This window comes from Heterodontus francisci, chromosome 9, assembly GCF_036365525.1.
Source record: "Heterodontus francisci isolate sHetFra1 chromosome 9, sHetFra1.hap1, whole genome shotgun sequence".
Lineage (NCBI taxonomy): Eukaryota > Metazoa > Chordata > Chondrichthyes > Heterodontiformes > Heterodontidae > Heterodontus > Heterodontus francisci.
Window position 1 is genome coordinate 90,019,803 of NC_090379.1, and position 27,440 is coordinate 90,047,242.

The 27,440-nt window shown below is 41.4% G+C and overlaps 1 protein-coding gene across 10 annotated transcripts in view; it reads right to left on the reverse strand.

The window, feature by feature from the left end:
* The window catches only part of LOC137373900 (alpha-(1,6)-fucosyltransferase), a 904,043-nt gene that overhangs the window by 465,715 nt on the left and 410,888 nt on the right, over positions 1-27,440 (reverse strand). For all 10 annotated transcript variants that reach the window (XM_068039463.1, XM_068039461.1, XM_068039460.1 and 7 more), the window contains one exon: positions 25,459-25,536. The gene's annotated coding sequence lies outside the window, so the exon portion shown is untranslated. The remainder of the gene's footprint in view (positions 1-25,458; positions 25,537-27,440) is intronic.

Consider the following 27,440-nt stretch of genomic DNA (forward strand, 5'->3'; position numbering starts at 1 on the left):
CTTTTAGCTGGCATTTATTAGATTGCGACAAAGAATATGACCCCTTTTGGTGCCTAACTCTGGAACGGAGGTCATGATGAATGGGGTGAGATGAAATTATGCAACATTAATCAAACATGTGAGTCTGTACAGCTCGCTAAGTAAATCTGTTAAGCTAATGGAGAAACCATTTAGAAGAAATTTACTTGATTAACAAATTCAGATGCCCTCCCTCATCCCTAACCCAAAGACATACTCAAACTCAACAGTCTGGCTTCAATCCAAAATCCATTCTTCTGCAATGGTAACTCAGCACTGAGCTCTGCCTCACTTGCCCATTAAAGTCGATTTTCATTTCCAAACTTATTATACCTTCCAGGAGTGACCTTTTCAAATTATTAGAATAGTTGCATGTTATAACAGGCAGTGGATGACTAACAGGATGAGAATCCAACTGGATCAAAATTGAGGGCACCCACCAACCAATTCTACAATATCGATGGGGTCTTCAGCAGACTTTGAAAGTGATATTGTACTCTTGACCTGTTTCATGTCCTTACTCAAAGGAGATTGCTGAAGCTACAAGTGTTTGGTCTTTCCTTAGTATTAAGCAGACACAGCAATGTGCTCATCTTTCAATACCCAACACCAAAAATGTATTCTTAATAAAAATTATAGCAATACTGCCATGAAATCACTGCATTCAATCCCTGCTGAATGTGCAGTTTACTTCCTGAATCATTCTGGTTGCATTTATAGCAGTGTCAATAGCATTACTGAGCAAACTTGTATTGTCTAATTAGTTGACTTGTATATATGCAAATATTTGCTGTCATTTATCACTGTCAAATTGGCAAAACAGACAGGAGTCTCAAATATCCAGCTGCACAACATTAAAATATTACATGTACAAGTGGTTAACACCTATAAATTGGTGGAGGCTTGTTTAGGTTCCCACTTGACTCCACAAGAAATTAAATACTCCCAAATTAATTAGACATTTGTTATCTTCATTATTGTTTTAATGGAGATATTTTGGGTAGCAAAGCCCTCGAGCAATCTCATTTTTCCTTTTCAATTTCTGTCAGATATTAACTCTGATGTCTTCCGAAGTCCACATGCTTGAGTAAATGCTGAAAAAGATAGGAAGCAAGACATTCAGAATGAACTTGCCCTCAAAAACTTGATACTTAATGCTCTCAGGAGAGAAACTGGTCTTTGCTCCACCAATTCTAACCTCAATGATTTTGACAATGAACCTTCCAGTTACTCCATTATATTCAATGATGGTTTTCAAGATCAAGTTTTATCCCCATCAAGTCTTCCCAGTTCACTGCTCTCCAACTTCAGAACTGTGTTTCTTGCTCCACAGATGCTGCCAGACCAGTTGAGCATTTCCCATTTATACTTCAGACCTTTGGTCTCCATTCCTAGAATCTGTTTTTCTACAGACTCTGGCTAAGACCCCTGATCCTAAATGCATCCCTCCTGTATTCCTCAAAGATTTGTGCCTTCAAACATAACCCTGTTCTATACAGGAAGAGAGCAGCTAAAGTAAGTGTTGGTCCCTCAGCGGATGAGACTGAGGAATTAATAATGGGAAACAAGGAAATGGCAGAGATTTTGAACAAGTATTTTGTATCTGTCTTCATAGAAGACTCAAGAACCATCCCAAGATACAGAAAATCAAAAAGGGAGGGAGAAACTTTATCCTTATCACTAGGGAAAAAAAAGTACTAGGCAAACTAATGGGACTAAAGGCTGACAAGTCCCCTGGACTTCATGGCTTGCATTCGAGGTGTAGTGTTTGATGGATCAGGGTTTGATTGACCACAGACAGTGGACAGACTGATACATTGTGTTTAATTGTTTAAGCCTCCAGGTGGAGCTGCAGTGTGAAAGTGAAACTCAGAGACTGATAAAAGCTTCCATAGAATACTGGCTGCCTCAAGACATATTTAAGAAAGGATACACTGGCATTGTAGGGAGTTCAACAGAGATTCACGAGGCTGATTCCTGGGATGACGGGGTTGACTTACCAAGAACGGCAAAACAGGTTAGGCCTTTATTCATTAGAATTTAGAAGAATGAGGGGTGATCTTATTGAAATGTACAAGATTCTGAGGGGGCTTTAAAAGGGTAGATGTTGAGATGATGTTTCCACTGGTGGGGGAATCTCAAACTAGGGGACATAGTTACAGAATAAGGGGACTCTCATTTAAAACTGAGATGCGAAGGAATTTCTTCTCTCTGAGGGTAGTGAATATCTGGAATTCTCTACCCCAGAGAGCTGTGGAGGCGAGATAATTGAAAGTATTTAAAGAGGAGGTAGAGAGATTTTTGAAATAATCGGGGAGTTGAGGGAAATGAGGAGCTGACACGAAAGAGGAGTTGACATCTGAGGCAGATCAACCATGATCTTATTGAATGGTGGGGCAGGCCTGAGGGGCCAAATGGCCTACTCCTGCTCCTATTTATGTTCTTTTTTTTTTAAAATGTAGTAAAATCCTGTAGAACTTTTAAGTTAATGTGTTGTAAATAAACCAGTTGGTTATTTAACACCAGCGAAAGAGATCTACATTGCTCGGAGTTAAATCAGATATGACAAACTAAACCCAGTAACCCAGCATAAACATAACACTAGGGTCTTAAAAGAATGGCTGCAGAGATAGTGGACGCATTGGTTGTAATCTTCCAAAATTCTCTAGATTCTGCAAAGGTCCCAGCAGACTGGAAAACTGCAAATTAACACTTCTGTTCAAGAAAGGTGGAGGAGTGGGAGGACAGAAAGCAGGAAACTATAGGCCAGTTAATCTATCATTGGGAAAAATGTTAGAAACCATTAAGGAATTAGTAGCAGGACATTTAGAAAATCATAATGCAATCAGGCAGAGTAAACATGGTTTTATGAAAGGGAAATAGTGGCTGACAAATTTATTAGTGTTTTGAGGTTGTTACAAGCAGGGTGGATAAAGGGAAACCAGTAGATGTAGTGTATTTGGAATTCCAAAAGGCATTCAATAAGGTGCCACATAAAAGGTTACCATGCAAGATAAGAGCTCCTGGTGTTGGGGGTGATATATTAGCATTGATACAGGATTGGCTAACTAATGGGAAACAGAGTCAGGACAAAATGGGCATTTTCAGGTTGGCAAATTGTAACTAGTGGAGTGCCACAGGGATGAGTGCTGGAACCTCAACTATTTACAGTCTATATTAATGACTTGGATGAAGGAACTGAATGCATCATTCACAAGTTTGGCTATAATACAAAGTGTCTGCAATATGAAAGACACAATTCAGCATAGCGGTGCCTCATCAGACCCCTTTCCTATCCTGAGCGGCGTGAAACAGGGCTGCGTTCGCGCACCTACACTGTTTGGGATCTTCATCGCACTGCTGCTCTCACATGCGTTCAAGTCTTAAGAAGGAATTTGCCTCCACACAAGATCAGATGGCAGGTTATTCAACCTTGCCCGTCTTAGAGCGAAGACCAAAAGTACGGAAGGTCCTCAGCAGGGAACTCCTCTTTGCTGACAATGCTGCATTAACATCTCACACTAAATAGTGTCTGCAGAGATTCATCAACAGGATGTCTGCAGCAAATTTGGCCTCACCATCAGCCTCAAGAAAATGAACATGGGACAGGACGTCAGAAATACTCCATCCATCAGTATCGGCGACCACGCTCTGGAAGTGGTTCAAGAGCTCACATACCAAGGCTCAACTATCACCAGTAATCTGTCTCTCAATGCAGAAATCAACAAGCGCATGGGAAAGGCATCCACTGCTATGTCCAGACTGGCCAAGAGGGTGTGGGAAAATGGCACACTGATACGGAACACAAAAATCCAAGTGTTTCATGCCTGTGTCCTCAGTACCTTGCTCGACAGCAGCGAGGCCTGGACAACGTATGTCAGCCAAGAGCGACGTCTCAATTTATTCCATCTTCGCTGCCTCTGGAGAATACTTGGCATCAGGCGGCAGGACCGTATATCCAACGCAGATGTCCTCGAGGTGGCCAACATCCCCAGCATATACACCCTACTGAGCCAGCGGCGCTTGAGATGGCTTGGCCATGTGAGCCACATGGAAGATGGCAGGATCCCCAAGGACGCATTGTACAGCGAACTCGTCACTGGTATCAGACCCACCGGCCGTCCGTGCCTCCGCTTTAAAGACGTCTGCAAACGCGACATGAATTCCTGTGACATTGACCACAAGTCGTGGGAGTCAGTTGCCAGTGATCGCCAGAGCTAGTGGACAGCCATAAAAGTGGAGCTAAAGAGTGGTGAGTCGAAGAGACTTAGCAGTTGGCAGGAAAAAAGACAGAACTGCAAGGGGAGAGCCAACTGTGTAACAGCCCTGATGACCAATTTTATCTGTAGCGCCTGTGGAAGAGTGTCACTGTAGAATTGGCCTTTATAGCCACTCCAGGCGCTGCTCCACAAACCACTGACAACCTCTAGGCACTTACCCATTGGCTCTAGAGACAAGGAGGCCAAAGAAGAGATTAAGTGAGTGGAAAAAGATTTGGCAGATGGAGTATAATGTGGGAAAATATGAGGTTGTCTACTTTGGCAGGAAGAATAAAAAAGCAGAATATTATTTACATGGAGAGACACTGCAGAATGCTGCGATACAGAGGGATCTGGATGTCCTTGTACATAAATCACAAAGTTGGTATTCGGGTACACCAAGTTATTAGGAAACCAAATGAAATGTTGGCCTTTACTGCAAGGAGGATGGAGTATAAAAGTAGGGAAGTCTTGTTACAACTGTACAGGGCATTGGTGAGACTGCATCTAGAGTACTGCATACAGCTTTGGTCTCCTTACTTAAGGATGGATATACTTGCATTGGAAGAGTTCAGAGAAGGCTCACTACGTTGATTCCTGGGATGATGAGGTTATAAGGAAAGGTCGAGTCGGTTATACTTATACTCATTGGAGTTAAGAATGAGTGGCAATCATATTGAAACAAACTTCTGAGGGGCCAGACAGGGTCTCAATCTCGGGGTCTCCCTTTTAAGACGAGGATGAGAAGGAATTTCTTCTCTGAGGGTGGTTAATCTTTGGAATTATCTTCCCCAGAGAGCAGTGAAAGCTGGGTCATTGAATATATTCAAGACCGAGTTATTCAGATTCTGGATCTACAAAGTAGTTGAGGGTTATGGTGGGGGCAGGCAGGAAAGTGGAGTTAAGGCCATACTCATTGAATGGCAGAGCAGGCTCGAGGGGCCAAATTACCTACGCCTGCTCCTATTTCTTATATTATGTCTCTCTTATTTGCAGTCTACCTTTTGTTCTCCATAGAAATGTAATTTTGTTCAGCTTATCCCAGAGAAAGATTATCCTTCTGCCATTCCAGCAACTGCCCTACTGCACACAATACTTTCTAAGGGCGTGCAAATTTCTGCTAGTATTCATTCATCAATTCTGGCAAAATGCATAATCTATAATGACTTTCAGCATGAGCCGATTGTGAGACATATCCACTTCTTCTCTGCAAAACTTTGATGAATCATATGCCACAGCCCTGAGCACCTCCAAAGCTGCAACATGGTCTGGCATCATACATTTCCAAACCAGCCATCTACATATGAACCCCGGCAGCACAGTTGATCATTCTGAATCGATTAATTCAATCACTCCTCAGAGCTCTATTCTCACTTCCACACTGTTCCTTTTTATTAAATGACCCACTGAACTCACCATCCACCTGATTCAGTTTTTTGATGATAATATTCATCAACTTCCATCAGATTGTCTCCACTCTTGCAGTGCAATGGCTGAAACCTATAGGCCCGCAGCCAAAATTGGTAGTGGGCTAAGAAAATGGTGGCCCGAACACCCGGGTTGCAGGCCAAAAAGCCGCTGCGATTCCGAGCGTGGCGGCTCATTTAAGTAGCCAGGGTGGGCCGACTCCCCACCCTGATCACAGGGAGGGGGTGGCCTGTCCATCACTGGCAATGGCATCAGCTGCCTGTGCACAGGCTTGGAGTCCTTCTGGGATTTTAAGAAAGCAGTAAACATTTACTAAAAAAAAATTAAACTGGTATTTTTGCACCTCTCCCACTCCCCGCAACCACCCCCCCCCCCCAAACCATAATATTAAATACTTGCCCTCTCCAGCCCAAAATACTTTCCTTTATCCAATGACCTTCTCTCCGCCACCCCTCACTCAAAGTGCATTAACCATAAAGTTTACCCCTTCCCACCATCCTCTCCTCCAATGAGAAGACTTTACCACTGATCCCTGCTCCCAGACAGAAAAACTGGCCTGCTCCCCCACCGCCCGCCAAAAAAAAAGTGTGGTGCTTTGATTCCCTGGACAGGGATCAGAAGACGCAGGAGTGCCAGCCAGTGGCACGAAGTTCGCAATGGGACCAGAGGCAGGCTTGCAATTAAGTCAGATACGTAGATTTACTTAAATATTTAAATGCAGGGCCCATTGCCAAGAGGCGAGGCAGGGCCGCCATGAGGCCTCTCCACCTCCATTGAGATTGTTGGCAGGGCCCTGCCAGCATCGAGGTCCGTGGTGGGCCTCATCCGGGGCAATCTTCATGCCCCCTCCGCTACAGGTTCTGACATAAATAAAATATAAAGTATAAAATCTAGCCCTAAATCTTCATCTTTTACATGTTCTTCAATGGGACAAGAAACATTCTGTTTCTTTCAGTTCTAAAGCCACTGTTTCTTTGTTTCTCACAAATGTAATCAACTACCACATCTTTTGATGGTTCCAATCTTAATCGTTCAACATCTATTGAAATTTCTGTCCATTATTTCCTGACAAGATAGTAAAAATAAAAAGTAGTCTCCAGTCTATTCCTATGTCACAGCTTTTCTCTATTTCAATCAATATTACAATGGTCAGTTCTCGTGACCTTTCCTCTCTGTCTTTCAGAGCTCCAATTATATTATCCTTCTCCCTACACCCTAAAGTTGAAATCAAGACCATTACGTAGTCTCCGATTGTAACTGAATTTTTCCCAGGATGCCAAAACTGTAGAACAGCTGGTTACATTTTTCAGGGTTTTTTTTCAACTCTAGGTAACATTGTCTTCTGTGTTTCAGACTATTCTCATAGGAGAGCTCCAGCACCCATGTTCAAAGGAGACTCTTCACATCCAGACACTCAGGAAAAAATTGGAGCATGCACAAGAATCAAGAAACCCCCTTGAGCTCAATTCAGGGGAAGAAAAAAAAATTCCCCTGGGCTTTTAAGTGGCCCTCATCTTTCAGAAGGCAGAAGAATAATATGCTAGACTTCGACTTTTAACTGCTGCATAAATGTTCAAACAAAAAGCAGTAAACTAATAAGAAAATACAACACTTTTTTTTTTACATTAGTTAAACTTAGCAAGCTAAGTAAAAGAAAAGTTTTCAATTGCTCCAAACTATAGAGTCATAGAGATACAGCATTGAAACAGGCCCTTCAGCCCACCATCAACCACCCATTTATACTAATCCTACATTAATCCCATATTCCCACCTTCCCTCAATTCTCCTACCACCTACCTACACTAGGGGCAATTTACAATGGCCAACTTACCTATCAACCTGCAAGTCTTTGGCTGTGGGAGGAAACCGGAGCACCAGGCGGAAACCCAAGCGGTCACAGGGAAAACCTGCAAACTCCACACAGGCAGTACCCAGAACCGAACCCGGGTCACTGGAGCTGTGAGGCTGCGGTGCTAACCACTGCACCACCATAAAGTAATTTTATTTATATAGTATTAACAGCACAGAACAGTCTAACAGGTCTATGTTGGTACTTTCCAGCTCTTTTTCTTGCCTCACCATCTACAGCCCATCTCTCTCTTGGAAGGCTACAGACACAACTACCTGATTGAAAAGACAGGTTGATAACTTCAAAAACTGACCTGATAAATTCCTGCAATAAAGTTTAAGTAACTAAAATAAACCTGGCAAGTGCCACATCGAAAGACCTGGCTCCTCCTTCAGGCATCAGGCACAGGCAAACCAACCAGCATAAGTCAAGTTAAGCTGAGACATTATTTCTGCAAGGAAAACTGCTTTCACATTATTTACAGTGACAGATTTGAAGCAGCCAAAATGGGGCTAACTCTTGGACAAAAGTGCTTCATTTTTGCCATGTTTCTCATCTCCTCACCGAGTTTCTTCACTCCTAAAATCTCAGGCTTGTAAAGCTAACCTTTCAAAATCACTTACTTCTCAATTTATCTTGAATAACCATTTCAACTTTGGTCATGTTCTGCACTGTGGGTTTTGGCCTTACGCCTTGGCTTCTCAATTTAAAAGGTTTGTCAGACTTTGTACCAAATTATTTTTTGTCATTATGCTAGTCATATGCTCTTGTTCACCACCAGCTTATTTACAGGAGCACTGAAAATTCTAAACACGTGCCAGGAGTCTCAGGTGTAAAACTTAAAACCTCCAAGTCTGTTGAAAAATGAGATTATCGGGATTAGGGAAGCTTGGATAACATGATAAGAATACAGAGTAAATGTGCAAGAACGTAGATTATTTCATAGGGATAAAAAGAATAAACTAGAGGGAGAATGGTTGTTCATGTCAAAGGGATATAAGTTAGACAAATTAGAATCACATACAAAAAAAGGTGGAAGCATTGTGCACCGAACGAAATGAAATTGAGGGGAAAAACGAATGATTGAAATTTATCATAGGCCACTTAGTCAAGAGAAGCTTGATCTCAAACTTAATACTTAGTGCACTGATCAAAGTTCAATAATATGGGACATTTAACTGCAAGGTGCTTTTACTCCCACCATCAAAAAGAATGGAATGTGGTGTGGTTCATTGTATGTGCAGATCAGGTGTCTGTTTTTCTGGGGCTGACCATACCAGCGTGCTTGCCATCTGTGCTTAAAGATTACCAGTTATATTTTGAGTCAATCCAATTTGGGCTAAGTCAATCTAAATTTCCTCAGACTCCAAGCTGGGACCATTTCTTTCAATCACCATAATCTTTCAACAATCACAAAGCGATAGGAACACCAGAGATTCTTGATGTGTCTCAGCTTCTTATCCAGCACATACAGGCAAGGGCAACAAAGTGCCTTTTATGTTTTGTACTCAAGGGAAGAAAACACTTTAGGAAACAGATTCACAAAAGATCAACAAAGTAGAAACACTGCACTCTAAACGTGCATTTTCACGAACATCTGGCTGTTGGACGAGTCTGATATCACTTGAGATTATCCATCTTGTTTGAAACACTGTCACATAGGTTGAATATTTAAGACCAGAGGCGACAATGTTCAGTTTTCTTTAAAAGATAGTCAGCCAGAGAATACACAGAGGAATGGGCTTGGCCTGAAAACATAATAAAGCGAGGGGAGGGTTTTAGCCTGCTGCAAGCCTTACAAAAGGATTATTTTATTCCTTCCTCCACAAGAATTGAGAAGATAATCTGGTTACAATTCTAATCAGTGTTCTTAAAGTTCTAATTCATTTTCAACTTCATCTTAGAATTACAAATCTTATCCTTTCGGCAGGTGAGCATGCACCTGGAACTCATATCCATTAATGCAGAGTCCAAGACTAATTTCAGCTGTCACTTTACCCATTTGTTTTGATTTTCAGAGGTGGTCAATGTTTCATCTACAGTATCGTGGCATGTCAATTGCAATTCCTTTGTTCCTGCTTGTGACGGAAATAGAGACACTGCTTTGGGCTAATAAGGCAGTATGCAGCTCCTCACAGACAGAACAGAGTTTAACCAAACACTTCAAACAGGGTCGCACTATGATCACATAGGATAGGAACAGTCGTCGTGGAGTGTTGATTGTTTACTGGCTTGCCTTCTGGCTATGAACTTGGAAAAAGGTCAATGACGACAATTTGTATTTATATGGCACACCCAACGTTAACAAAAACATCACACGGCTCTTTACAGAAGCAGTATGAAGCAAAATTTTCATACCAAGCCTATAAATTGATATTGGGCAGATGGTCATAGACTGGGTCAAAGAGGCAGTTTTTTTTAAAAAAAAGGAGAGCAAGGCAGAGAGAATTCCAAAACTTAGACCGGAGGCAGCTGAAGACATGGTCACCAATGGTGAAGCAATTAAAAATCGGGGATCGCAAGAGGCCAGAATTAGATGAGCACAGATATCTTGGAGGGTTGTGGGGCTGGAGGAGATTATAGAAATAGGGACGAGTGAGGCAATGGAGGGATTTGAAAACACGGATGAGAATTTTAAAATCGAGGTATTTCTTCATCGATGGTCAATGTGAGTCAGCAAGCACAGGGGTGATGGGGATCAGGACTTGGTGAGAGACAGGACTTGTCAGCAGAGTTTTGGATGATCTCAAGTTTACACAGGGTAGAATGTGGCAGGCCAGCCGGCCAGGAGTCCATTGGAATAGTCAAGTCTAGGAGGTAACAATGGCACGAATGAGGGTTTCAACAGCAGATGAGATAAAGCAGGGGCAGATTTGGGCAATACCATGGAGGTGCAAACAGGCAGTCTTTATGGTGGCGCAGTTGTGTGGCTGGAAGCTCAGCTTGGGGTCAAAAATAACACCCAGGATACAATCAGTCTAGTTTAACCTCAGACTGTTGCCAGGGAGAAGGATGGAGTTGGTAGCTAGAGAATGGAGCTTGTGGTGTGACCGAAGACAATGGCTTCAATCTTCTAAATATTACATTGGAGTACCAGATGTTGGACAAGCAGTTTGATAATTTAGCAAGAGTGGAGGAGTCAAGAGAGGTGGTGGTGAAGTACAGCTGGGTGTCGTCAGGCATACTTGTGAAAACTAATGCTATGTTTTCCGATATGATGCCGAGGGGCAGCATGTCAAAGAGAAATAGGAGGAGCCAAAGATAAATCCTTGGGGGGGGGACACCAGAGGGAGACTAGTGAGAGAGAAGAGAAGAGAAGCCTTTGCAAGTGATTCTCTGGCTACACTTAGATAAATAAGGATGGAACCAGGCAAGTGCAGTCCCACCCAGCTGGATGACAGTGGAGAGGCGTTAGAGGAGAAAGATGGGGTCAACCATGTCAAAGACTGCAGACAGGGGGAGAAGGACAAGGAGGGATAGTTTACTTTTGTCACAGTCACATAGGATGCCATTTGCAACTTTCATAAGAGCTGCTTTGGTACAGTGGCAAGGGCAGAAACCTGATTGGAGGTTTTCAAAGATGGAGTTCTGGAAAAGATTGGCAAGATTTGGGAGGCGGCAACATGCTGCACAACCTTGGAGAGGAAAGGAAGGTTGGGGATGAGGTGGTAGTTTGCCAAGATGGTGGGGTTATGGACTTTTTTTTTGAGGAGAGGGGCTATGATGGCAGAGTTAAAGGAGCGAGGTACATTACCTGAAGAGAGAGAACTGTTAATATCTTTCAAGGGGACCAGGAAGTTTAGTGGGAATAGGGTTGAGGGAGCAGGAGATGGGTCTCATGGATAAGATGAGTTTGGAGAGGGCATGAGGGGAGATAGGGGAGAAGACAGGAGAATCATGATTTGAGTTATTATACTTGTTTTACTGATGAAAAGAAGAACTGAAAACATTAATACTAACAGCTCAGCCACACAAAACATAGAATTAATGAAAATTTGGTTCTATTAAAAAAAAAACTTCAGCTATCCTGTTTGCATTTTAGAAGTCAGCGGTCAGTCCAAAGATCAGACTTCCTTTGCAATGTTTGGGATTGTTAAAAAGATTTGGGATCAACTATTGTATTTTTGATTATATTGCAGCAGCGAAACAGTGAAATTGACTACAACCAATTTTACCACATCCAAGTGCTGTACAATTCTACATCATCTGCACTTTGTCAGATTCTATCCCACCAGAAACCATTAGATCACATTCACACTGAAAGGGAGGTCACGAGAATTTTATATACTGATCTTCCCTTCAATGAAGGGTGACTGGTTTAATGAAGCCATCCTTCATGGACTTGACAAAAGGGGATATTTTGTCTCAGGAGTGGACAATTGCTTGCTGCATTAGAAAAAACTGTGGGTTAACGGAAAGAAGCTCCTGTAAACCAGTATTCCATTACTAGTGTACTGTGGAAAACTGCAGGACTGATTGAACATTACATGTCTGTAAATGGAGTGAGTCACTCTCTATTATGCTGACTGTCATGCCAATGGTACACCAAACTGATACTATCATGTGCAAGTAGCATGGGCTGAGACAAACTTGTAACCTGAAATGGGACCCACATTATCTGATTTGATTATAAAACTTGTATTAGAGTGCAGATTCAAATAATTTTGAAGTGAATGAATCAGTAACTATATGCACCCTTTAGTCCTCGAGGAAATTTGCATACTTAGTGGATCCAGGTTACATATTAAAAAAGGCAAGTTGTAACCAAAATCCATTAGCAAAGTGACCAAAAATTAGCTTTCTTTGCAATACTTAGATGAAATGGAGAAAGAGTTAAAAAAAATATATTCGACAAGCATTCACTGGCCTTAATGGAGGCTGGCAGACCAGTCAAAGGAGGGGAATGAACGAACTACAAATTCTGTTGTTTCTTGCATCTACTGCTGTGCAGTAAAGACTGAAATAGAGAGAACTGTGGTGATGTAGGGGTAATGCAGACCCAATGTGAATGACTTGTGTCCAGTTTCACATATATAGGTGCTCCACACACCACATTTGTAATCCCCGGTGTGCCAAGAGCAAAATTTAACACCGTCCCTCAGAAATACTATAAAAAAGGCCAACACATAGGATTCTCGAGAGATTGGAGTTGAAGCACATTGTTGCCAAGGTAATCTGACCCACTCTGCATTTGATCTGGGACAACTTGACATATACACCAGGTCACCAGAACTATCCCATTCCCCAGCACTGATATTCCGCATTCTGATCCAAACAATTATCCCAAGTCTGTACAATGCTTTCCAAATGATTTGGAAAATACTTTTAGGGAACAGGATGCACGAGGTTTTGTTAAGCTTTGAGACTAAAAAGCACCCACAGTAACAAAATTCTGGTAACACAATAAGTCATTAATAAAATAGCCCAAGTCATTTTCAGGTGTCTGATTTCCAATAAACCTTCTGCTAAGCGGAGGATAAATCAAGCCCGCCTGAAATCTGGAGCCCAATCCTTATTCTACAGAGAATAATGCAAGAAAATACAAATTGATGCAGACACATCAGAGCAGGTTTCTGTTTCTGTTAATCCTGCATCCTCAGCACTATTCTTCAATTTCAATGCTTAATAAATTATTAACCAAAAGCTCACATTCCTGTCTCAAGCTGGAGCATAAACAAACCCTTTTTGGCATGATTGTGCTCACAGTTAGTCTTTCCCTAGACTGTCATATGTAACTCTAATGAACTCCAAGTAAAGCTCAGGTAACTTTTTTTTAAAAATAGTCAAAAAAATCTCATTCAGTGACAAACCAACTGTGTCAGGAAATGATACTGAAGTATCACTGCAGTGTCAGCTGTGACTCTGAGTAGCATTCTCACCTCTGAGTCAGAAAGTTGTAGGTGCAAGTCACACTCCAGGACTTAGAGCACAAAACTCTGTCAGAGGTGCCATCCTTCGGATAAGACATTAAACCAAGGCGCCCGTCTCACCTTTCAAAGGATGTAAAAAAATCCCATGGCACTATCTTCAAGAGCAGGGGTGTGCTCCATGATATACTAGCCAATATATATCTCTCAATCAACACAAGTTATTACAACAGTGATTGCATTTCAGAAGTACTTCAATCACTAAAGTACTTTGACATGTCCTGTGGTCATAAAAAAAAAAACTTGCATATCTATAGTACTTTTCAAATTGCATCTCCTGATACATCTGTCACAATATCTTATGCAGGATCTCAACTGGATTTTGAAGCTATGCTTTGACACTTGTAGAGAACAGCACACTAACAAAGCTGGCAAACATTAAGTGACTGCAGTCCAAATCTGTGCACTGAAGACTTACGAATAAAGAAAATGATGATTTCAGAGCAAATGCAGTTCTAATCGCGAGTCAAGAGAATATTGTTGTATGTTTGTTTGATATGCTGCCACCTTAATCTTAGAGAGAATTGTAATCTGGAGTAATTAGAACATTAACTTATGACATTATGATTATGTACAGCTTCACACTAGTCTGTGTGACTCCTTCAAAGTCACACTGCATCCATCTTCAAGTCTCTCTCAGGTGATCACTTACATCATCATGGTAGAAGGTATTCTTTACACTCAACATTAACCCTTTCAGACCCTTATACTTACAAATATCAAAGAGTAAGGGATCGATACCCAAAACATTTTGATTGGAAGCACAGGTTTGCATTTTATATCTTCTCAAAGTACTAACATATTAAAAATAACGATGCATAATCAAAAATGTAAAAGTACAGGCTGTAAAAGGCCATTCAGCTCATCAAACCTATTCTTTGACCTCGAATAAGCCAGCCTATACAAAATTCTTCTCTAGTTCAAAGATAAAACAAAGAAAACTCCTAAATATCTATATCACCTTACAATTTACACTATGACTTTGCCATGGCTATTTCCAATATCCTCACGGTTCAGGAACCATCATGCTCCATCGATCATTCAAGTAAGTATCCATCTAACATTCAGTTTTGTTCCGGAGCAGATATTCACCCAGCATTCCTTTTTGAAAAGGTAATCAAGACAGAATTAACAAATTGGCTGACAGTCTAATCCACATATCCACTACTTAGTGGTGGGAAAAATTCTAATCTCGAGTCAGACTTGCTAACATACTTATGCCCTCCAGTTTTTCACTCAGCACAAATGAAATAACCCGCTTAGATCGAAATTATCCATTCCTCTTACTGCACAGGATTACAGCCATAATGCTTCACAAGATGCAATTCAATAAGGGTTTCTTTGATAGCATCTTCCAAATCCACAACCTCTACCACCCAGAACAGGGGTCAACAACTTGAAGAGCCTGTTTTAAGAAGTTAGCCTAAAATACAAACTGTCCGAACCGCAAGACAAAAAAAAAAGATAACATTTTACAAGATAGAGTAAAGGAATAAGCACAAACTAAGGTGATAAAATTGCTCAAGAATCTAATGCAGTGATCTGATGCTGTAAATAGAAAATTGCCTGACTTTTTCTACTGCCTATAAGAATATAAAATGTAAGTGCTGAAAAGTTCAATGATGTTGTAACTGACTCGAGGTCTTAATATAAAATTTAGCATTTCTTTTATCTTTATAAATTCTTGAAATCGATTAGCAAAGGCCTCTTTCATTTTATGTACTGCATTTTGTAAAAATATTTTAAAAGATACGTCTTTTTTAAATTATTTAAGCAGTGGAAAAATGTGCCAAAACAACCTCCCCTCTACTTCTGCAAATAATTCAGATTTATGCTTGAACGACAGCATTTCTTCCAAAAGCAGGAGGGCTATGGTCCCCAAACCCTGTAGCTTTCTGTTAAGGATATTTAAATAGTCAGTGATATCAACCATGAAATAAAACTTTAGTGACCAATCAGGAACTGTTAGTTCATCAGGTTCACATTCCTTTGCATGCAAAGACATTTTTTTTTTAAATCTTTCATCAGATGCGGGCACTGCTGGCAAGGCCAGCATTTGTTGCCCATCCCTAATTGTCCTCGAGAAGGCTGTGTTGAACCGCCTTCTTGAACTGCTGCAGTCCATTGACTTATTCTGTAGCAGTTTGGTATAACTGAGTGGCTTGCTAGGTCATTTCCGAGGACAGTTGAGAGTCAACCACATTGCTATGGGTCTGGAGTCACATGTTGGCCACACCAGGTAAGGAAGGCAGATTTCCTTCCCTGAAGGACATTGGTGAACCAGATGGTTTTTAAGACAATCGATGATAGGTTCATGGCATTATTACTGAGACTAGCATTCAATTCCAGATTTTTATTAATTAGTTGAATTTATTAATTAATTGTATTTAAATTTCACCAGCTGCTGGAGTGAGATTTGAACCTTTGCCCCCAGGGCATTAACAACTTCCGCATCTGCTGCAAATTGAGTTCAAACATTTCCTCTCATTAGCCAATGTACTTTATTACAGAAGAATAAGATTGGAGTATTGACAGTTTACTTCAGTTTAAAATTCACAGAATTATCTGTGATGCGGCCGCTAAAGGTTGGCAGCTGCAAATGAGACATCAGTGTCACATGCCACTCCAGAGCCACAGGTTGCCAACCCCTGAACTAGAAGAACAAGGGCAGCAGGCACATGGAAGCACCACTATCTGCAAGCTCCCTTACAAGTCACACATCATCCTGACTTGGAAATATCATTGTTCCTTAACTGTCAATGGGTCAAAATCCTGGGACTCTCTCCCTAACAGTACTGTGGGTGCAGCTACACCACATGGACTTCAGCGGTTTAAGGCAGCAGCTTACCACCACCTTCTCAAGGGCCTTAGGGATGGGCAATAAATGCTGGCTTAGCCAGCGACGCCCACATCCCAAGAACAAATAAAGAAAAATATAAGGATGAAATCTGAAAGTGGCAACCATTACATCAACAGAGTTGATGTCGTAAATGGTGCAATGACACACTGATGCACAGGGCATTATAAAAGGCGCTGTTCCTCATGTGGCAAGTGATTGTCAGACAATGAGCTCAAGTTAAGTGCTTCCCTGCAGGAAGAGGGAGTAAGCTTAGACTACAGAATAGGCATCACAAAGCAGGTTATCTGCTCAGCCTTTCTCTGAGGAATGTCACATGTTGTGTACCTTGCAGGGGGTTGAGGGGAGATAGTTGGAACAAAGGGAAAAAGAGAGAAATCTAAGCTCATGAATAGTTCATGACAATAAGTCTTCAAAATATGTTCACCACTGTTATAGCAGTTAAGGTATAGAAATTATTTTCTTCTATATATTGTACAAGTGCACAAGGGGTTCATACTGACATCAGAAGCAATTATCTAAACACAATAACATCTCATTAAACTATTGGTGATACTTCAGGAAATAGCTTTGTTATCCCCTGCCCTGCAGCTGTTATTGATCCGAATGCAGCACGATAGTCCAGGACTCTCCAAGAAAGAGAGCTTAATCTCTAGGACACTGCTGCGAGCAAACCAGAAGAAAAAATCAGAGTGGCATTAAAAATATCATATGTGAAAACACTTCTTTGAATGCTGTTGCTTATGAGCTAAGGCACACAGCATAGCCATCAATCACAATGTGAACAGAGTATATAGTAAATAGAGTGGCAAGCTGAGGATTTGGTAAGAATAGGAATTTGGTGCAGAGGGGGAAAGGAGGTGCTCCTTTTACCTCTAATACTTGTAGTGGTATCTATAAGGTTGAGGCAGTAAGGATTTAAAATGAGGAATCTAGAACTCCCTATATATTAATAAATTAAATAAGTTTAACCAGTTAGTTTTAAAAAGTAAGCCAAAGAAATTAATTACATTAAGCTTTAATTAGTTCAATATGTAAAACAAGGTTAGATAGAGATGGCCATGCAGGAAGTATGCCACATCTGCAGCATATGGGAGTTAGTGAAGAGCAGCATGATTCCAGGCAATCACATCTGTAGTGTCTGCAACTCAAAAACTTTAGCTCTGAGTTGTTGAGCTGGAGTCCAAAGTAGACATTGAAATGCCTCAGGGAGGGGGAAAAGTTGCATGGTCGTGACCCAGCAGAAACTCATATGGCTTAGGTTAGGTCGTGGTTTAGACTTGGTTATCATCAGGAACAGGTGGATGTGACTGGCACGCAGGCAGATAAGGAGACCTCTGATGCAGTGGTGGAGGAGCCTCAGCTTTGCCACTGTCCAAAAGGTATGAGATACTTACTACTGGTATGGATGAGAACAAAGACTGCAGGAAGGATGGGCAAAGGGACAATGGCTCCACAGCACAGGAGGCTACTTAAGTGGGGGGAGTAGTTAGTTAGGCCACACTTGGAATATTGTGTTCAATTCTGGTCACCACACTACCAGAAGGACATGGAGGCTTTGGAGAGGGTACAGAAGAGGTTTACCAGGATGTTGCCTGGTCTGGAGGGCATTAGCTATGAGGAGAAGCTGGATAAACTCGGATTATTTTCACTGGAACGAAGGAGGTGGAGGGGCGACATAATAGACGTTTACAAGGTTATGAGTGACATGGACAGAGTGGATAGTCAGAAGCTTTTTCCCAGGGTGGAAGAGTCAGTTACTAAGGAACATAGGTTTAAGGTGCAAGAGGATGTGCGAGGCAAGTTCTTTACACAGAGGGTGGTGAGTGCCTGGAACTTGCTGCCGGGGGAGGTGGTGGAAGCAGGTACGATAGTGACGTTTAAGAGGCATCTTGACAAATACATGAATAGGATGGGAATAGAGGGATATGGTCCCCGGAAGTGCAGAAGGTTTTAGTTTAGACAGGCATCAAGATCGGCACAGGCTTGGAGGGCCGAATGACCTGTTCCTGTGCTGTATTGTTCTTTGTTCTTTGAATGTAGTGGTGATAGAGGATAGTACAGCCAGGATGATAGATATTGTTCTCTGCAGTCATGACAAGGAGTCTCGAAGGTTGTGTTGCCTGCCCAGTGCCAGGGTTAAGGACATCTCCTCACAGCTGGAGAAGAACTTGGACACGGAGGGTAGGATCCAGTTGTCATGGCCCATATAGGAACCAGCGACAAAGGTAGAACTAAGAATTAAGTTCTGCTAAGGACGTTTCAGGATATAGGATACAAACTAAAAAGCAAAACTTCAAAAGGCAAAAATCTTTGAATTACTACCTGAGCCATTTGAAAATTGGGACTAACAAATTAGAAGGTTAAATGTGTGGCTGAAAGAGCAAGGATTTCAAGTCATGGGGCACTGACAACAGTACTGGTGAAAGAGGGAGTTGCTCCGTTGAAACAGTGTCCTGACTAATTGAATAACTAGGGTGTAGATAGGTGATTAAACTAATAAGGGGGATAGAAGACACAGATAAGGGTAAATTTATATCTAAAGAGAAAAGTCAAGGCTATAGAGCAGAGTAGCAATTTAGGCAAAAATCGAGCAGATTGTGTCAGGAGAGAACAGAGTTTAATAACAGTAATAGGGCAATGACAACTAAGGCCACATAAGGAGAAAAAAAATTAAAATTAAAAGGCACTACATCTGAATGCACAAAGAATTCATAACAATGTAGATTAATTAATGACACAAAGCGATATAAATGGGTTTGACCAAATAGCCATTTCTGAGATGTGGTTACAGGTGACCAAGGCTGGGAATTAAATATTCCAGAGTACTTCACTTTAGGAGAGATAGGCAGAATTGAAAAAAGATTGGCGGGGCAGTCCTAATAATAAAAGGATGGCATAAAGGCAGCAGACAGCCGACAAAATCATGATGATAAATCAGCATAGATGGAGACAGAAATATCAAGGGCAGAAAACAGTGGTGGAAGTCATTTACAGACCCCTAACAATAGTCATAATGTTAGACAGAGTATAAATCAGGAAATTAGAAGAGCATGTAACATAGGTAATGCATTAATTGTGAAGAACTTGAATTTTCATATATACTGGGCAAATCCAATTGGCAAAAATAGCGTGGAGGGCAAGCTCCTGAATGCATTTGAGTCAGTTTTGTAGAATAATATGTTGAACCACCAACTAGGGAACAGACTATTTTAGATCCGGTGTTTTACATGGCGACCAGGTTAATTAATATAAAAGCAAAATACTGCAGATGCTGGAAATCTGAAATAAAAACAAAAAATGCTGGAAATATTCAGCAAGTCTGGCAACATCCTTGGAGAGAGAAGCAGAGTTAACATTTCAGGTCAAAGACCTTTCATCAGAACTGGTAAAGGTTAGAAATGTGATGGGCTTTAAGCAAATAAAGCAGGGGTGGGGCAAAAGATAACAAAAGGGAAGGTGTTTATAGGACAGAGGGTCAGAGAATAACTGGCAAGGTCATGGAGCAGAGGGTGTGTTAATGGTGTGATGAAAGACAACATGTGAGTGCAGAGAGGGTGTCAAATGACAGAATAATGAACAGCCCTGGCCAGAAGCAAACATGGAAAAATAAGTGGGCAGGCACATGGTAAAAAAAAATGAAACAAACTAAGATAAAATAAAAAATAATGAAGAAAACAAATAAAACTAAAAGGACGACCAGTCATGCTCTGAAATTACTGAACTCCACGTTCAGTCCAGTAGGCTGTAGCGTGCCTAATCGGTAAATGAGATGCTGTTCCTCAAGCTTGCGTTGACATTCACTGGAACACTGGAGCAAGCCCAGGACAGAGATGTGGGCACGACAGGAGGGGGAGGGGGAGGTTGAAAAGGCAAGCGACAGGAAGCTCGGGTCATATTTTCAGACTGAGCAAAAGGTGTTCTGCAAAGCAGTCACCCAATCTGCATTTAGTCTCCCCAATATAGAGGAGACAACATTGTGAGCAGCAAATACAGTATACTTAATTGAAAGTACAAGCAAATCACTGCTCACCTTTAATAACCTTATTGTAAAAGGATCCTCTGGGTAAGAGTGATCATAATATGAATTCACTATCACCATCAAACTTAATATGAAATTCTATGTGTGAAACTAGAGCCTTAAATTGAAACAAAACCATTTAAGAAGGTTATGAGGGGTGAGTTAGCTGAGGTAGGTTGGGAAATTAGATTAAAAGATATAACCGTAGATAAGCACTGGAAACATTTAAAGAAATAATCCATAAGTCTCAACAAATATACATTCCCTTGAGAAATAAAGTGCCACTGGAAAAGCAATACAGCCATGGCTAACTAGAGAATTTAAAGATAGTATTAGATTAAAAGAGGTTTACAACATTGCCAGAAAAAGAGCACCAAGGCTGAGGATTGGGAGGATTTTAAAAATCAGCAAAAGATAACAAAGAAGTTGATAGAGGGAGAAAATAGAATGAGCGTAAACTACCAATATAAAAAAAATGTAAGAGCTTTCACAAGTATCTAAAAAGGAAGAGTTTAGCTGATAGAAGAATGAGAGGGGTGATCCCATTGAAAAATAAAATTCTTAGAGGGCAGGACAGGGTTGATAGTGGGGGGCAGTTTCTCCTAAATGGAGAATCTATAACTAGGGGGCCAAGGTCTCAGCATAAGGGTTCACTATTTAAGATTGAGACGAGGAGAAATTTCTGCACGCAGAGGATTGTGAATCTTTGGAATTCTCTGCCCCAGAGGGCAGTAGATGTTGAGTCGATGAGCATTTTTAAGACTGCGATTGATAAGAATTTTGGGCACTAAGGGAATCAAAGGATAAGAGGATACGGTGGGAAAGTGGAGTTGAAGGTAAACTGCTACACAATTGCATTGAATGGTGAAGTAGGCTCAATAGGTCTCCTCTTTCTAAGGTTATCTATGAAAATATTGAAAATGGCAAAACAAAGGCTGTTCGACTGAGCAGGGTGGTTGGAGGCTGGAGGCCTTATAATAAAACCTCCAGGAATACCTCTAACCAGAGGTAGCAACCCAGAGCACTGGTGGAAACTGAATACAGTACATGAACCAATACCACAGCATAGGCAACCAGGTGCAAACTACATTCAGTTCCTGTGCTAATGCTGCAACAGAAGGAGTACAAGTTATTAATGTGCTAACTATATAGTACTTTTATCTCTGCACTCCGCTCATGTATGAGAAACACATAATGAAAACAGATATAAAGCAAGTGAAAAACCAGCCACTCATAGGCGCAAGGCTTCAGAGACAATCCTGCAATCTGACAACATAGTACATTGGTTTGTATTTTCCTCTGGCTCATCTGCTTACTGTACCAGCCTTTTAATACAAGTCTTGCCTCAATAGGAGTATTAAAAATAAACCACTGCCAGATCTCTCTCTATATTCCTATCCTAAGCATGTCAGCTGTACACATTCTGTAATTACCCACCACTCCTAAAAGAATGCTCACATGCACCATCAGAAAAAGCTTTCAGGATCCCCAGATCACCATCCTTTTGTACTTAAAAACCCAACAGACTACTGATTTCTGCTGCCACCACTGAGTCAGGTGAAGTACGCAAATGGAGATTTGGATTGCATCACACAGACACTAATTGCCACAGAACAATTTAGGCTACACTGTCTTGTTACCATTATTGCACCAACCCAAATCAACACCAAACAAGATGACAAAAACCCATTAAGCTTTCTTTAGAAGCAAGTCACTTAACGTGATTGCCCATTAAGCCTTTTGTGAAACATTATGCAATGATTAGAAATTTTGGGGGAAAAAAAGTGGCTCACAGCCACTTAATGTTATAAAACCATGCAAATGAATAAGCTGGAATATCTGTTTGTAACACAATTGATTGTCAATTTCATTAATTCAATATCAAACACCTGGACTCAGTCAAACTTCCCCCCCCACCCCCCTTTTTGCCATCAGCACAAGCATTAATGAAAAGGAAAGTTAAGACAACTTTTGGTCAGATGGTTACTGGATTTATATGATGGCAAACCAGGAAAGCAGTGATTTTACACTGTGGATTACTGATCAGAGAATGTGATAACTGAGGAGAATGCAGTAATAAGAGTGCATTTACACTGCAACTGAAGCATTAGTGCAGCACTGATACCACAGTTACGGCTTAAACTCTTAAGTTAAGGCCCGAGCTAACAAGGGAATGAAGATATGTCAGAATTCTTGGAGAAAAAGTCTCAATCTTCAGAGTCAATTCAGACCTTCAAACTCGATCCACACCCTTGCTCAACCTGGAGTGTATGTGATTCCAGTACAAGCAAAACAGAACACAGAAAGATAGCAGATTAAAAGAAATCAAACGCCGTGTTTAAATCAGAAAGCAAGGATAAATACCATATTCTTTTTATTTAACATTCCCTTCAGCATCAAAACCAAGACCATATACCATTTCCCAAGCTGGGAGACTGGACAGATAATTGCACCCAGCCTATTGTTACTGCTCTCTTGAGCTGGCCACCAGGAGAAGCAAAAAAGCAACCGAGGAGGGTGGGCATGGTCGGCCCTCTTGGAGACTCAACGTTGTACAGTTGAGACATGGTAGTGGCGGGTGGGAACGGGAGCTCCCACTGCAAATCTGCATTCTCCCAACTTGTTGAAGTTGCTGTCTTCAACTCATGAACATGTGTAAAAGAAAAGGTGCATTTAAAATGCTGAAGCTAAAAGGCTTTTGACAGTCTTAACAGTAATTTGCCTCTTTAAAATGACCCATTAAAAACACCTATGAGTTGGAAAACTGTGACACAGTAATTCCAGCAAAGCAGTAAAGCTTTCATATCAGCAGAAAGTGTTTTACTACTCACTACCTCACATGGAGATGTTGTAGGGTATTCCCAAGCGCAGAGGCACCTGCCGTAAATATCATAATGTTTAAATATTATTTGAGTAACCAGTAACATATAATATTAGTGAACAGTGAGGAGGTTGCAAAACACCATGGGGCTCAGGTAACTTGACCACATTCCAAAGGAGCTGTGTAATCCAATCTCAAACAAAAGGCTAATTAAAATGAAAAGCAGAGGCCCTTGTGGAATGCTGACAAAGGTGCTAGCCTGTAACGAGGTGAAGATAAGGGGGTATGGAAAACATCATGAGTAATCCGCTATAATAAAAACAAGAAATGTTGGAACCACTCGGCAGGTCTGGCAGCATCTGTGGAAAGAGAAGCAGAGTTAACGTTTCGGGTCAGTGACCCTTCATCGGAACTGACAAATATTAGAAAAGTCACAGGTTATAAGCAAGTGAGGTGGGGGTGGGGCAAGAGATAACAAAGGAGGTCTAGATTGGACCAGGCCACATAGCTGACCAAAAGGTCACGGAGCAAAGGCAAACGATATGTTAACGGTGTGTTGAAAGACAAAGCATTAGTACAGATTAGCTGTTAATACACTGAATATTGAACAGCAGCAAGTGCAAACATGAAAAAAAACAGTGGGTAAGCAAACTGAACAAACTAAGATGAAATGAACTAAATGCAAAAAAAAAGATTGTAAAAAATGTGAAAAAGAATGTAAAAAAAAAAGGAAGAAAAAAATAACTAAAAATGAAAGTAAAATGGGGGGCTGTCATGCTCTGAAATTATTGAACTCAATGTTCAGTCCGGCAGGCTGTAGTGTGCCTAATCGGTAGATGAGATGCTGTTCCTTGAGCTTGCGTTGATGTTCACTGGAACACTGCAGCAATCCCAGGATAGAGATGTGAGCATGAGAGCAGGGGGTAGTGTTGAAATGGCAAGCAACCGGAAGCTCAGGGTCCTGCTTGCGGACTGAGCGGAGATGTTCTGCAAAGCGGTCACCCAGTCTGCGCTTGGTCTCCCCAATGTAGAGGAGACCACATTGTGAGCAGCGAATACAGTATACTACATTGAAAGAAGTACAAGTAAATCGCTGCTTCACCTGAAAGGAGTGTTTGGGGCCTGGGATAGTGCCGGACTGAACATTGCGTTCAATAATTTCAGAGTATGACAGCCCCCCATTTTACTTTCATTTTTAGTTATTTTTTTCTTCCTTTTTTTTTACATTTTTTTCCACATTTTTTACAATCTTTTTTTTTGCATTTATTTCATTTCATCTTAGTTTGTTCAGTTTGCTTACCCACTGTTTTTTTTCAGGTTTGCACTTGCTGCTGTTCAATATTCAGTGTATTAACAGCTAATCTGTACTAATGCTTTGTCTTTCAACACACCATTAACATATTGTTTGCCTTTGCTCCGTGACCTTTTGGTCAGCTATGTGGCCTGGTCCAATCTAGACCTTTGTTATCTCTTGCCCCACCCCTACCTCACTTGCTTATAACCTGTGACTTTTCTAATATTTGTCAGTTCCGATGAAGGGTCACTGACCCGAAACGTTAACTCTGCTTCTCTTTCCACAGATGCTGCGAGACCTGCTGAGTGGTTCCAGCATTTCTTGTTTTTATTTCAGATTTCCAGCATCCGCAGTATTTTGCTTTTATATGAGTAATCCGCTATCTGTGTATAGGCCGGTCATGCAGCCCCTCTATGCCTAGTAACTCAAACAAAAGGCTAATTAAAATGAAAAGCAGACGCTGACAAAGGTGCCAACAATTGTAACGAGGTGAAGATAAGGGGGTATGGAAAACATCACGAGTAATCCCCTATCTGTGTATGGGCCAGTCATGCAGCCCCTCTATGCCTAGTAATTCAAACAAAAGGCTAATTAAAATGAAAAGCAGACGCTGACAAAGGTGCCAACAATTGTAACGAGGTGAAGATAAGGGGGTATGGAAAACATCATGAGTAATCCCCTATCTGTGTATGGGCCGGTCATGCAGCCCCTCTATGCCTAGTAACCGCTTCTATTGGCTCTAATAATCAATGTATATAATCGATAATCGTTGTGATTGGACCATGTCCGGCCGGGATGGGTTGAGTAACTGTTTGAAAATGTATAAGTATGGATGATTTTCCTTTGTTCAGTGGAGAGGCATCTGGACAGCCCAGTGACCTGCTCCCTGCTGGCGTAACTAAATAAACTGTTTGACATTGGAGCAGACCTGAGTGTCGAATGATTCTTCTAGATTCATTCCCGCTAACAGAGAAAATGTATTACCTTTTTTTCTTGGGATATTTTCTTATCTTCAGATACGGAACGCACAAGACACCTCCCTGCAAGCAGCTAGATCTTTGACTGCAAAAAAAAAGAGAAATGCATTACATATTAATGCTGACAACAAGAGACACAACTCTGTTCAGGTAGAACTGTAACTCCAGAAAACAGATAGGAAAATCATTTCAATGCACTCACATTCTTGGAAGAGGAGTGAGAAGAAAAATAAAAATTGTTTAAAATATTTTGCTTTGATCATTAAGTTCTTCAAGAGAAATCTTTGGGTTCCTTTTCTCCTCCAGTTCCTTTAACATCAATCCTTATCACTATCAGTTCTAATGAGACTTCATCAATTATGTGGAGGATGCATGTGGAATTCAGGAGCTAATTTCAGCAGAAAGATTATGTGGTAATTAAAGCTTTGAAAAATGACTTGGATTTGCTTCAGAATAATTCCATGCAATTAACAAAAAGAGATCCCAATGGATTGTTGGAATATCTGAAGGAAGAAAGAAAGAAACCGCCAAAAGTGAACCAATAAAATGTCCCATCTAGCTTCCTTGGGCCTGGACTATAGTTTTGTTCAACTAACGTTTTGGTTTCTATTGAAGATGACTGTAACAGAAAACACCCAGCCAAGCGCGTAGTCACTGAAAAATCTGTAACTCTCTTGGACTGTGCCACCGCCTTGTGCTACACAGTCATTCTGACAAGACTAGATGCTAACAGTGTGATTCACTTCCTTACCCTCCATTCTTCTGGAGCTGGGAGGATGGGCAAGCAGGCCATCCCACCATGTCTGCCATTGCTAATCTCATCCCCGTTTATTTAAATGGAGAGAGACCTCAAAAACGTGCAGCACAGAGGGATCTGGGTGTTCTTGTGCATGAAACACAAAACATTAGCATGCAGGTGCAGCACGTAATTAAGACAGCAAATGGAATTTTATTTATTTATTTAGCGATACAGCACTGAAACAGGCCCTTCGGCCCGAGTCTGTGCCGATCATCAACCACCCATTTATACATATCCTACACTAATTCCATATTCCTATCACATCCCCACCTGTCCCTATATTTCCCTACCACCTGCATATACTAAGGGCAATTTATAATGGCCAATTTACCTATCAACCTGCAAGTCTTTTGGCATGTGGGAGGAAACCCCCGCAGACACAGGGAGAACTTGCAAACTCCACACAGACAGTACCCAGAATTGAACCCGGGTCACTGGAGCTGTGAGGCTGCGGTGCTAACCACTGCACCACTGTGCCGCCGCGACCTTCATTGCTCGGGGCTTGGAGTTTAAAAATAGGGAAGTCTTGTTACAACTGTACAGGGTGTTGGTGAGGCCACACCTGGGAGTACTGTGTACAGTTTTGGTCCCCGTATTTAAGAAAGGATATACTGGCATTGGAGGCCGTTTAAAACAGATTCACGAGGCTGATTCCTGGGATGACGGGGTTGACTTATCAAGAACGGCGAAACAGGTTAGGCCTTTATTCATTAGAGTTTAGAAGAATGAGGGGTGATCTTATTGAAGCGTACAAGATTCTGAGGGGGCTTGACAGGGTAGATGTTAAGAAGATGTTTCCACTAGTGGGGGAATCTCGAACGAGGGGACATAATTACAGAATAAGGGGACACTCATTTAAAACTGAGATGTGAAGGAATTTCTTCTCTCAGAGGGCAGTGAATGTCTGGAATTCTCTACCCCAGAGAGTTGTGGAGACTAGATCACTGAAAGCATGTAGAGGAGGTAGATTTTTGAAATACTGGGGAGTTGAGGGCTGAGGAGATGGCACGAAAGAGGAGCTGATGTCTGGGGCAGATCAGCCATGATCTTATTGAACGGTGGGGCTGGCTTGACGGGCCGAATGGCCTACTCCTGCTTCTATTTCTTATGTTTTTATGTTCTCAATTACCAAGAAAAGTGTGCTCTTCCTCTTGTTAGATGGTGGTGCATCTGGGACACCCACAGACTGC